At 49.2% G+C, this 12,162-nt stretch overlaps 1 protein-coding gene across 1 annotated transcript in view; it reads left to right on the forward strand.

Moving 5' to 3' along the window:
* The first annotated feature begins 558 nt into the window (after positions 1-558).
* The window catches only part of LOC142590591 (uncharacterized), a 30,811-nt gene continuing 19,207 nt past the window's right edge, over positions 559-12,162 (forward strand). The window contains exon 1 of the mRNA XM_075702902.1: positions 559-880. The gene's annotated coding sequence lies outside the window, so the exon portion shown is untranslated. The remainder of the gene's footprint in view (positions 881-12,162) is intronic.

Raw genomic sequence — 12,162 nt, forward strand, 5'->3', positions numbered from 1 at the left:
TTTTGGTGTGTTCGCCTTCCTTATTGTCCGAGGCGCCAGTAGGTTTCACAGAGCTGGAAGGAGTTTATTCTGGAGATTATTACAGCACCGTGTACATTTTCTCTTATGCCAGCTGTCCTAGCACACTCCAATATTCCGTCCTATGTCCTGGCTATGACTACACTTTCTCTTCCGGCAAAAATCCGACCAGATGCTTAGCGCTAAAGTTCCTAGCTATTTTTCGCTAACAGGAAATCTAGGCACTTTAATTAGCGCATGCGCACCAGTTTTAAGCCTTTCGCGCTATATTATCACCTCTAGCCATTTAACACATCACGTGCAAGCAGTGCACGAATCAAAGACTCGAATGTAGTAGAAAAGAGAGTAAGCGCGCGAGTGAGGAGGACGGCGCAAGGAACAAGGAGAATCAAGCGTCTTTCCCTTCTTTTTATCACTATCAATGAGTGCACCTACCTTGTAAACTTGTTTCATCTAGGAACATTATAGCAATAGAAACTGTAGCGCCTACTGACGAGGCAACGCAGGGACGCTATGGTCGACGTGCGCAGCCGGCGCCTTGGTGCCGGCTATAAATGAAGAGGAAAATGAAGTTGGGCGCCGCGGGCTGATGCGCAATCAGGGAACGCGCGTTGCTGTTCTAGAAGACCTTTACGCTGGTTCCTGAAAAGACAAAAGAAATTGTCAGTTTGGATGCTGTTTTATATTAGCAGACAATTTCTTTTGTTGTTCGAAAATTGGTTTTAGTACGGACTTGTCGTACCCTGTTCGTACCGTGCCGCAGCAAGGCGACGAAGAAAGAAAGGAAGACTTTCTGAACGGCTTTGTTAGCCATGTTTTGAGGCATCGACAACTACTACCCTGCGCCACGACGCCGTGACAGGTATTGGAAACTGTCATTCTTTTCGCTTTTTTGCTAATTTACGTGGTTACCTTAAGAAAAGTAGGAGGTCTTTTGACAATTTGACATTTGTCTTTTGTCTTTTGACATTTTGACAATTTGCTGCTTGATTCGACGCTTCGTTTAAGAATAGTCACGCATCCTCTCTACGTACTCGATAGTATATGGTCAAGAAAACGCCGGGTTTTCGAAGCGGCCAAAATAGTTTGAATACCCCCTGGATATAATAATAGGCATGCCTAAAACCGAATACACCCGCCCTGGTAGCTCAGTGGCTATGGTGTTGGGCTGCTGAGCACGACGTCGCGGGATCAAATCCCGGCCACGGCGGCCGCATTTCGATGGGGCGAAATGCGAAAACACCCGTGTGCTTAGATTTAAGCGCACGTTAAAGAACCCCAGGTGGTCAAAATTTCCGGAGTCCTCCACTACGGCGTGCCTCATAATCAGAAAGTGGTTTTGGCACGTAAAACCCCAAATATTATTATTATTATTAAAACCGAATACAATAATCTACATTATTCCTTCGATAGTGCAATGTTATTCAATGCATTGTAGTGTGCTTACAACTTCCTTTTCTATCCCCTCCTTCCTAAATAGTAGGCAGTCTTTGTGCCCCTCTCGGCTGCAATAGCCAGCCTGCTCTTTCCCTATCGCCCTCGCTCTGTTTTTGTGTTTTAATATCGAATAATAATAATTTTTATGTACAAATTACCGTTATTAAGGCCTCACGTAAGGTTAGTATACTGAAAGGTCACTTTTCTGCTTTGATTACCGTGGCTGGTGGTATGGTGCTTTCATATATAACGTTTTGTGATCGGCATTGATCTAGTCTTGATCTTGTTTAAAAAGTGAGCGTAATTCCTGCCTGCAATCTGGTCAGAGTAGCAGTACTGGTGTAGCTCCTGTGGACATAGTTTTTCAGGAGTTCTGCGTGGTAAATTTTGTTTTCTTGTTTTAATAAACGGAAACATTTGCGAGGAATACGCTCTAGGAACTGGTAATTACAGTTGTGGAACTTAGCATATGCATATTGCAGGCGATGATTTTTCGCTGAATACCTTTTACCACGAGGGCTAGGACAGAGAATGGCTCATGGGAATGCAGAGTACGGACGCCCAAACCTTGATTTGGGCCCTTGATACACTGAACCTTGACATTGCAGTTGTACTCACGCTTGTCTTGCGAAATTGATGATCAGTAAAGTTATTTACACCACATCATGGAATCCTAGGACATTTGGTATATTGAAAAAAGTGAAGGAACTGTGGCTCTTCCTACTACCAAATTGGTGCAATACGACATTAGTGTCTCTGTGTATGCTCCCGCGAGAAACAGATTTGCGCATAGGTAGCTCATTATTTTCCGGCTCTGTAGTTAAGCCACTCATCGCGCGTGCAGGAGGGAAATTCCGCGCGGTGTTCAATTTTTTTTGGCTGCTGGTCGCGAGCTACACGCGGCAATTGTTCACAAGCGCTGGCCAAGATGGCACGTTTTAATGCAGGGAACTCTGGAACGATTGGCGTAGCCGGAAGGGGGTAGGGTTCCAGAAATGTTTAGCTTGTATGTTCATATATACAAGCACATATACAAACACATATACGAATTTACATATAGGGGGTAGGAGACCACTAAATCGCACGAAGTAAAATCCTGACTACGCCCGTGGCTCGAACAGCTCAAAAGTCCGCGGGCAAACGCGCAGTACCTTGCAATAAAAAGCGGTGCAATGTTTTTCAGCATGCATATGAAGTTTTCTCGCGGAGGCCGGAAGGCAAGAAATGTTTTAAAGGGAGAAGAAAACTTCTCTGCCTGCAGTTACATCAGTGGCTTTTAACCATGACCGTCATTTATCACTAACAGTTGTTCACAGCAGCTGCAAATTTTCAATATGTGTGGTGCAGACACGTTGATTTAAACGCATTTCAAATCTTCACATGCGCACATTTTATGCAAAGCTTATTTTTACGATTCGTTCATACCGCAGACTAAACAGCTGCATCACCGCAGAAAATCTGCAAGGGAAAGAAGATTCAAGATGTACGAGCTTCTAGATCAAATTTATTTTTCGTACAAGGGAATGAATGACCAATGGGTGTCGGCAGCAGAGCCAGAGTGCTGGTCCTCGGAGCCTTGGGGGGCAGAATTCAAAGCAACTGGAAAGGCAACAAGCTCTTAATAGTAACAACCGATTATTTATGATGTGCTAATCACATCAAGATGGCAAACTTGAGAAGTTTGCCATCTGTTGTACTGCATTGCAGTACTACATCTGTTGTACTACATTGTTGTTGTACTACATTGAAGACTTCAACCTGACAACACACTTTTCGTTATCTCTTCATAGTACTCAGGTCAATTTACTATAGCGCAGCGGTCATTAAACATACGGGCCGAATTTTACATTCCTCAAGTCGATTAAGAACGATCGAACAAGCAAGTTATTGTGGGCGGTAAAGGCTGAAGGCTATAACAGCTTTCTCAAAAACGCAAGTGCACGATGTTTTCGCTTACTAAAAGAAAAGACAGGAGAGAAAAACTAGGGTGCTGCGGGAGAATTTTGAACACACTGTTCTAGACCCGCACAGTCACAACAATCGTACGAGCAACATAGCGAATTGGGTGCATTGATAAGTTGACTGCTCGACACAGAGGTGTCGTTCATTCTTTGTTCCACGTCTGCGTCGCACTGCACATAAACAGCAAAAATCGTACAAGTGAACAACCTTTCATGCCAGGCGTGCGCATCTCAGCGTTAACAGGGGTGTTACTCGAGAGAAATGTTGCTTTCGTGTAAACATGCCGAACACACCTCGCATATCCTGGTCGCATTGGGAGCCGCCGGTCTCGGTCCATACGCAGTACCCATACCCATCGCCGGCGCATGTCTGTCCGTCTGTATGAACCCGTGTAAAAAGCTTTGCCACCTTTCGTGTGGTTTCTGCAGTTTGGTGCGCTGCACCACGTCATACTGGAATACAAGTGTCAATATGCTGTGTTTCGTATCACTTCACCAAGGTGCTGGACTTAATATCGTAGAGTACCGTACAGTCCTCTGATTGCAGTGCCGATGGCACCGACGGAAAAGACGATCGAGTCGTCGTCGTGCCCGCAAAGCTGGCTTCTCAGCGGCGCAGTTGAACATATGACGTCAATTTGGACCACGTGATTGCACACGGCGAATAGCGGTGAGAGCGTCGCGGGAAAAGTTATGTGCAACGCTGCTCCCTGCAGGAACATATGCAGGAACACTATACGACATTTTAAATGGGAAGCATTTCTTGGCGAACATTGGCCACCTTTGACAGCATCTATCTAGCCGCTACGTCTTGGCGCTCTCATGGTCGTTTCTTTAACTCCGTATGTACCGAAATTGGCATAGTATGACAAGTGCGTATACGAACATAAATGATCGTTCATGGCATGAATATCATGACATGTGCGTCATGTCGGTCATGAAACGGCATCGGAGGCAGAGGGAAGCTCTGCCTGGGACGTGCACGAGCGCAACATCTTCGGATACTCGCAGCTGGTGGGGCAAGTCGTCAGTGGTGATGCCCACCGTCAGCTTCAATGTGACAGCACGGCTGGTTTCACTTTTGTCAACGCATCCTTGCATCCGTCACTTGTCCCTAGTGACCTCAGTCGCCTTTCCAAAAGGCGACAAAGCAGTGCGAACATCGTCGTGAGGTGCTCCGTGAAGAAGCCAGTAGAGCTTGATACGGACGCCTCGGTCACATGGGCCGACGACTGCACAGCAGTGGTCTGTGACATCAAAAGCGTCTGCAGCGAAAATCTTCTATTCAAGCGAAGCATAGAGAAAGAAAAAAAAAGTTAAGAGCGGACACTCTCTTACACCCCAGCAGCCCAATCGACCCTAGTGCGCCTGGCGGTTGGTGAGAGCAACTGGCCTGCACTTCCTGTTTCGGTTTCGCTGGCGCGAAATTTGGATTACTTCGCGTAACCGACGTTAGGTTGTAGCGGAATCTTGTCATTTCAGACCATTTTTCGTCACCCAAATGGCAACGCTTTTATTTGTTGTTTTAATTTAGCGATTCACTATTTTGTCTAGTTCCATATTTGGCGTGAATTGAGGTCGTGACGCAATATTTATTTCGATTAAATTAAAACAGATGGAGATAGAGGTAATCATAATTCACTACGGCTTTATCCATCGCGCTTGTCTTCTGTGTTTTGGTACAAGCGGTCATATGTATCAAAGAGACAGTTTCCACAATGTTTTTTATTCCAAGGTATGATAGGCTTCTTCTGGGTTCAGCCGTTGTTAAAGCACCACGACACACAGCAGTAGCTGTCGTAGCTTGGACCGCCGGACGTCATGGCATCAGCACGGTCTGAAAATGTCGCCCAATACGTGCACGCTTCGTTAATTACCAAAAACATATGTACACGTCATAACTGTACCAGGAAACCGCTTTGAATGAATAGCGAACCTATGCACAATATAAAACCACTGACACATCCTGACCTCTGACCCATAAAACTCGGACTTACAAGGATAAATTTTAAGACCCCGTACAGGGGTGTACAAAAGTTCCCAGGCCACCATCCTATGTAATACCATGGCATCGCGGCCTGTGAACTTTTAGACAACCCTGTACGTACTCAGTATAAGGAGTACATTGGTCGGCAAAATATCACTTCACATAAGCGTGGTAAAGATACATTCGAAACGTCCAAATACGAGGTCTTTATTCAAATGCACGCCACGCCACGCCTACGCGACAATACGTTGTGCAATGTAGTCCGCCACGAAAAAATGATAAGGAACCCAAAGTTACTAGAATGCGCAGTACTTCCCAACACGGCCGCCGCAATAAGCACTTGCAGTAGTCATTGGGGACTTTTCCCCACCGTTACTTTTCTGTATAAACAATCCGCACGGACGTATACACCTGAGTCCGTCCGTGCGCCGTAGATACACACCTCGCTGAAGTACCAAACGCAATAAGCTGCGCTCGCTGTTTATGTCACATGCCGTTGTTGTCACATGCACGCTGTAGCAAGCAGAGCTTAGCTGCAGCGTGCCTAACGTCCTGCATTTCTTTATTGAGGTAGCGCACCTCCCTGGAACGCCGTTTTTGGTCTGAATCGGCGTGACGTCTTTTATGTTCTTTCCAGCCTTCGTCAGCCTCTAGAACGAGCCTATGAAAAAACCATCAACCGTCCCGTGATCATGTAAACGCGTGTTAGGAATTCAATTTTCTCGAAACCGGAATTTTCCTGAAATGTGCAATTCGTGATATTGACCTTAAGCGTTGTCCAGCAGATCGTTTTTAGTCCGTCAACACAAACTATTTCAATGGAACGCCGATACCGTGGTTATTGCAAACAGCGCTGGGCAAGAACGGTTAACCCTCGCAAACCGAGACGCAGCGTCTCGATGGCGTCTGACAAGCTGCGAGTCGCAGTGCAGTGCACAGCCGTGCACCGGTGCAAGTTGACAGCTTCGCGTTGTTTGATGATTTTCACGGAACGCAACCAGCAAAGATTATTCTGTTCTCGGCGCGCGTGTAGCAAGAAAGCACACGGTACAGCCCTCTGGGTACGCGTTTGCTGAGGGGGCATGCCTATCGTATTGTTCGCATCTAGCCGCCTCATATAGAGCCGCAAACTGGTTTTTTTAGCGAACCCCATCGCCCTCACAAGTCAGTTACTCCAAGCTTCGCTTGAAAACGTGACTCACCTGTCTCACATACGAAAACACCGCCGCAGCCGACGTTCACGAAACCTTCCCGCTGGCACGCCGCTGGTACACGAAGCGTTGATTTCTTCTCGATGGACGAATAGTGATTGGTGTTGATGGCAGTACGGATGAAGAACAAAAAGCAAGGAAGGTGTCTTGGATAAATTCCGTTTTTATGGATAAAAAACACGCCAAATTTGGGCGTATAATTATTATTTTGTAAAACGATTGAGCAAAATTCATTACAACATTTTCTTTTTGTGCGCCTGCGTCCTCTGGCGTTTGGTGAGAGCGCTAGTTCGTTACGTAGCCGTGACGTAGTTCCTGAGCAGTGGCGTAGCAACAGGGGGGGCCGGGGGGCCGTGGGCCCCGGGTGCAAGGGGCCATTGAGGAGGGGGGGGGTGTCATATACGTCTGAAGACACCCCTCTTTCCGCCGGCTACACGCGGGGAGGGGGGTGACAGAAGACCTATGGGCCCCGGGTGCCAGACGACCTAGCTACGCCACTGTTCCTGAGGCCAGATTTCTCGGAGTGTCCGCTCTTAGTTTTGAGCTTTAGCTTGTATTGCCTCACCAGAGGCGTTGTAGTGGTCACGCAAAAAGCCAGTTGCCTCCAGAGCAGAGCAGCTGGGTTTGATGAGTTGACAGCTGCGCCGGTGGCGGAGCGTGAGACAATAGCAAGGATTCCTCAACCAATCAAGGCTGTTTCGCTTCCGCCGCGGAGAGAAAGGGCAGGAAAGGGTCCAACGCGCGCTGCCCCCGTCGGCTCCTCTTCCGTTCAGTTCATTCTCGGAAAACGGATGGGACAGCCACATGTTGATCATTCTCCCATGAAAATGGCAGTGTTTGACCAGCTGGTTTGACGAGCGGCGGCGAGAACTCGCCCGTAAAAGGGCTCGCCGTCGGCGCGCCGATCCAGTCATTAAGGCCTAAATATAGATCCACCTACCGTGAACGTGCAGAACGTCACGTTGGCGAGAACAACAACGTTTTCCACCGATGGTTCGAGGCACTGGCGCCGCGAACGTAACCGAACTTGGCCAACGCGCTCCGACGCTTTCGGCGTCTGCAGACGCTCACCCGCGCGCCGATAAGGTCCGTCTATAAATGCTAGGCGCTGTTATAGACGGACGTTATCAGCGCGTTAGAGCCGCCCGAGTCCAGGCAGATCGACAGCAACGAGAAGATCGCGAGCTGAGAGAGATGGAGGCCGAAGCAATCCGGCATCGTTACCTGTGGTTTACTTAATCGTTATGAAGGTCAGGTGCACGCAGGACAAGCTTTACTTGCTCACGTTTTTCGGAAGTGGAAGGGTTCGTAAATTTTCGCTGTCTTCGTCCTTCAAAGCAACCGCCCACAGACGATTGATTTGATATGCACCCAGGGCAACCATTTCCAGCATGAGAGACAGTAGTGCAAAGCCCGTTTCACATGGTGGGAATTTGACTGCGTCTTCGCACTTGCGAATTCGCAGATGTGGAAAATGGGCCGTCGGAACCTTCGTGCGCGCGATATTTCGATATTTCGGAGTGCTGAAATTCTCTGCGAGAACGCCCATGAGGCAAGGACGGGGCACCAATCACAACGTACATTGTAGACACGTCACTATGGTCTGCCTACTTAATTTTTGTTTTGATGAAGTAACGCACTAAAGCATAATGAACTTTGACAAAAACAGTTTCTAAGTTGCTTTACTTTGTTTTTGCCGAAGCTAAACTGACGCCAAGAATAATTGAGTCCTCCGCTAGGTGCTGGAATATGTAAGAAATGGCCGCTTCCGCGCTGCATGAATGTGAAACGGCAATACGAATTTCGCATTTGCGGAAACCATAGCTGCGAAAGATGCAGTGTAAAATCGCACCATGTGGACAAGGCTTAAGCACGTCTCGAGAATGTTCCACTCTGTAAGGCCTGGCCTTAACGTCACCATGTAAAAAACAATATGCAGAACGGACGCATCTGTTGGCAGTGATGACCAAATCAGTTGGTAGCCCTGGTCTGGCTTCTCAGTTGACCTTTTACTGCGGTCCTGTCGGGCCACTAAATGTGCTCTTTGGGAGCTCGTGCTACGCGCGACCATTCACCAAGGGCGCATGAAAGCAGCTTGGTACGACACTGACGCATGCATCGACAAGCGGCATAGAACGCACTTATGAATTTCTCGCGGGCAAGCCAGCGTCTTGAGACGCTCGGCGCCTTTCAGTTTGGACACCTCGACCGGTTGAGCCGCTGCTAGTAGCGCTTCTGCGTATTCGCCGACCCTTATATAGGCGCGCAAGGAAAAAGTCCCAAAGTAAGCTTTTACACTCAGTGGAATTCTTTGTCTTTTTTACATCCGCGCTGGTAGTCCACATTCACAGAGGGGAATGTCTACTAATTTTTATCACATAGCTGTTATACTGTTATCGTCACGCCATGTTTGTCGTTCCGACGTTGTCATACTATCGCCATTCTTCCCTCGTTATCCTATCGTCGCCATTCCTTGCTCATCATACGTGGGATCGTCATGCATGTTTGAGCACACGGTTATGTTCATTGTGGCGTTTCCCGGTGAAGATGGGTCAAACTTTGTCGTGTGCTGTGCACATGCAAATGATTCCTTGAGAAAAGCAGCGTTCCTCACAAGCAAACAAACCTAAGCTTTATTCAATTCACACTGCGCATGCAATCCGCGTATTTTCTTGAACGCTGAATTACATTAGTTATTACATTCTGCAGATTAAACAGCATAAACCACATCTGTAATATTGATACCAGATAAAAATTAGGCCTGCGGCCGGTAGCAGGACATCAGTCACGAAAAGCAAGACTGGTGCCCGCATTCCTCTGGATGCACCAAACGGCTGGCAATGGCTGCGTGTTTAAGCGGGTTGAGGTCGAGCCTCATAATCAAGTCGTGGCTTTGGCTGGTAAAACCCCAGAATTTGGTTCAATAAAACAGGTCGAATTGGAAGGTGATGTTCCATGTGTACTGCAACATGACTGATGAGCTGAGGCTTCGTACCATAGTGACCAAGTTAATAGTCACCTGAGTAAGAGGCAATAATAATTGACAGATTTCGTGGCGGTAATCACAAATGCATACACGCAAGCAACTTTCGATTGCGCAAATATTTTACACTCATACTTTGAAAACCGCTAGCTGCATGCGAAAAAGATGGCTGGGGTTCAACGCGACTTGAACTTATACGAGCGGAAGTGCTGTTAAGCATGGTTAGACACTGTTATTCAGTGCCTCTTCCCGACGAGCTATATCGGCAGTGTGCTCAGACTCACTCGGGCACCTGCGGCGAACAGCTGACGCATTCGCATCGGCGCCTGCTGCATTCATGGCGAGACTGAGCGACCAAGCGCCGCCGAAGCAGCTGTTGAGGCACGTTTATAGTTCGACGTTATCGGCGCTCGGACGAGCGTGGCTCGGTGCCGGGCGCGTCGGAGCGCGTTGGCAGCGTGCGTTACGTCGGCTGCGGCAGTGCGTCGAACCATCTGTCAAACTATCGACGCTGTTGTTCTCGCCACTGTGACGTAATGTTTGCACGCACTCACGCTACGTCAGACTGTATTTCACCCTTTAAACCCTCGCCTATTCCCTTGGTACACTACGGTGAGGCTCGAGTGAGAGCAGCTGCGACGCCTCTCCGCAGCGGATTCCGTGACTTGACGTCACACCTTCGCACTTGCGCGCCGGCGTCTGAAGGTCCAACGTGCGCCGAGATGGACCTTGGGAGTTGCATTTCGAGGAGCAGAGCTTTCACTTTAAAATAAGCTATTTATTATTGCGGAAGCATTATGTGGGTAATAATGTGGAAAATCCGGCGTTGGCGGGACCACACGATGGTGCAAGAAGGCTACGAACACTCTGCCTTTGGAGGAGCCGAACCCACGGCCTTCAGTAGTAATTAAGGCGACTTAATTTAAGGCACAGTTAATTACGATAGAGTTCTTGGGAGGCGTCGCGAGGTGGCCGCCGTAGCCACAGCTCATTTGGACCGGCCAGACATGGTGCCGCGGAATTTCGGGCGCTGCAGATACCGCGGCCGCCCAGGTCGAGCGCATTAGCGTATTCTCCTCTCGCGCTGCATGCCCGTGAGCCTTCTAGTTCTTCAGCGGCTCTGGCGGTGATAGTCGCGCCGCTACAGAGCTCCCCTCTTAGTGCGAAGCGCGAGTGAAATATGTTACGGGAACAGTTACGGACACAGTTTCGGGCACAGTTAGAGGCATTGTAACCGCGACGGTAGCCATCCCCGAGGTTGCTGGTGTTGGACCAGAGAAGAGTGGTTCTGCAGGCAATTGAGTCTTATGGCAACCGAGCCATGAAAGGCACCAGGAACAGCCTCAGGGAGAAAAGTTAGCGCGAACATTAGGGCTGCCCAGAGGATGCAGAGGTGGATGCAAAATTTTACATTCTGCGGCGTCTGCTCTTCCTCGCGATCTAGTAGCCGGAACTGCTGGTCGGGTATTGGGATCGCTACTTCATCGGGACTCTGCGTGTGGTCAGCGTGTACTGGAGGCCTGATCGCCAGCACAATCCCTCGCACATGTAGCTGTGGAAGAGAACGCAGTCGATACTCCAGGGCAGCTGTTGCCGGCTGGCTCGGCACGCCAACGGCAACAGCGACGTGGAAATGCCTGACCGATTGCCGAGACGCGGGTTGGGCGATACGGTTTTTCCCGGGTGGAGGCTATTGCAGAGCCGTTGCAGCAGGAAATATCCGCCAAGCTTCACAATCGTGGGTGGTATAGATATAGATCCTATCGTAGTCGCTTTCTGTTGATTTTAATGCCGGTTTCACGCAATCCGAAAGAGATGTACCAGGCAGCACCGACAGCGCAGGTTGTGAGTGGGGCGCTGCCACAGTGATGTCGTAGTGCGAAATCACGACCCACCGCGAGTTCTCGTAGATTCCCGGACCTAATAGAACCCCGAGCTCCGAAAGAAGACCATCGGGCAGCTCACGACTTGCATAGAGTTAGCGCGAGTGTTCGGCACGCACATTGTTGATGTAGAAGTGACTTTCGAGCTAAAGAAACCAGAAGGCGGAGCTGTTTCTGCAAAACTTCGCTAGGCCACGCATCTGTCGAAGGGGGAAGCACAGAACACCAGATGGCGCGCCTGCTGCAGCATGTGGAAAAATCTCGAACGCCGATAGCATCAGGGTTGTGGTAGTCGTTGAAGGCATCGTGAAGGTTGGGCTTCTGTCGTCACCGTGCCTGCGAGAGGGAAATTTGCGCCTAGTGGAGCCGGTGGGAGAGGCTCTGAATCGATGACGAGTTAGGTGCCTCAGAACTGAAGGCGGAATCGCGCGAACGTCCGAGCAAGCAGAGCGGCGGGCCGCAACATAGCAGAAGGTACGTTTCGCCTATTCAATTCAGTGGGAAGACTCGTCGCGCAGCTGCCTTTGAAATGGAGAGGAGTTTCACGGAAAGAGTAGAGGTTCGATGCTGGAGGCGGCGCGTGCTGTCGATCGGCGCGGGTGGGCGCAGGTGATGTAGGACAAGGCGCGTAATGACGCGACAGTTCAAATGGCGAACGTTGTGACGGAGTGCCAGTTGGAGC

Source organism: Dermacentor variabilis, chromosome 8 (assembly GCF_050947875.1).
Source record: "Dermacentor variabilis isolate Ectoservices chromosome 8, ASM5094787v1, whole genome shotgun sequence".
NCBI lineage: Eukaryota > Metazoa > Arthropoda > Arachnida > Ixodida > Ixodidae > Dermacentor > Dermacentor variabilis.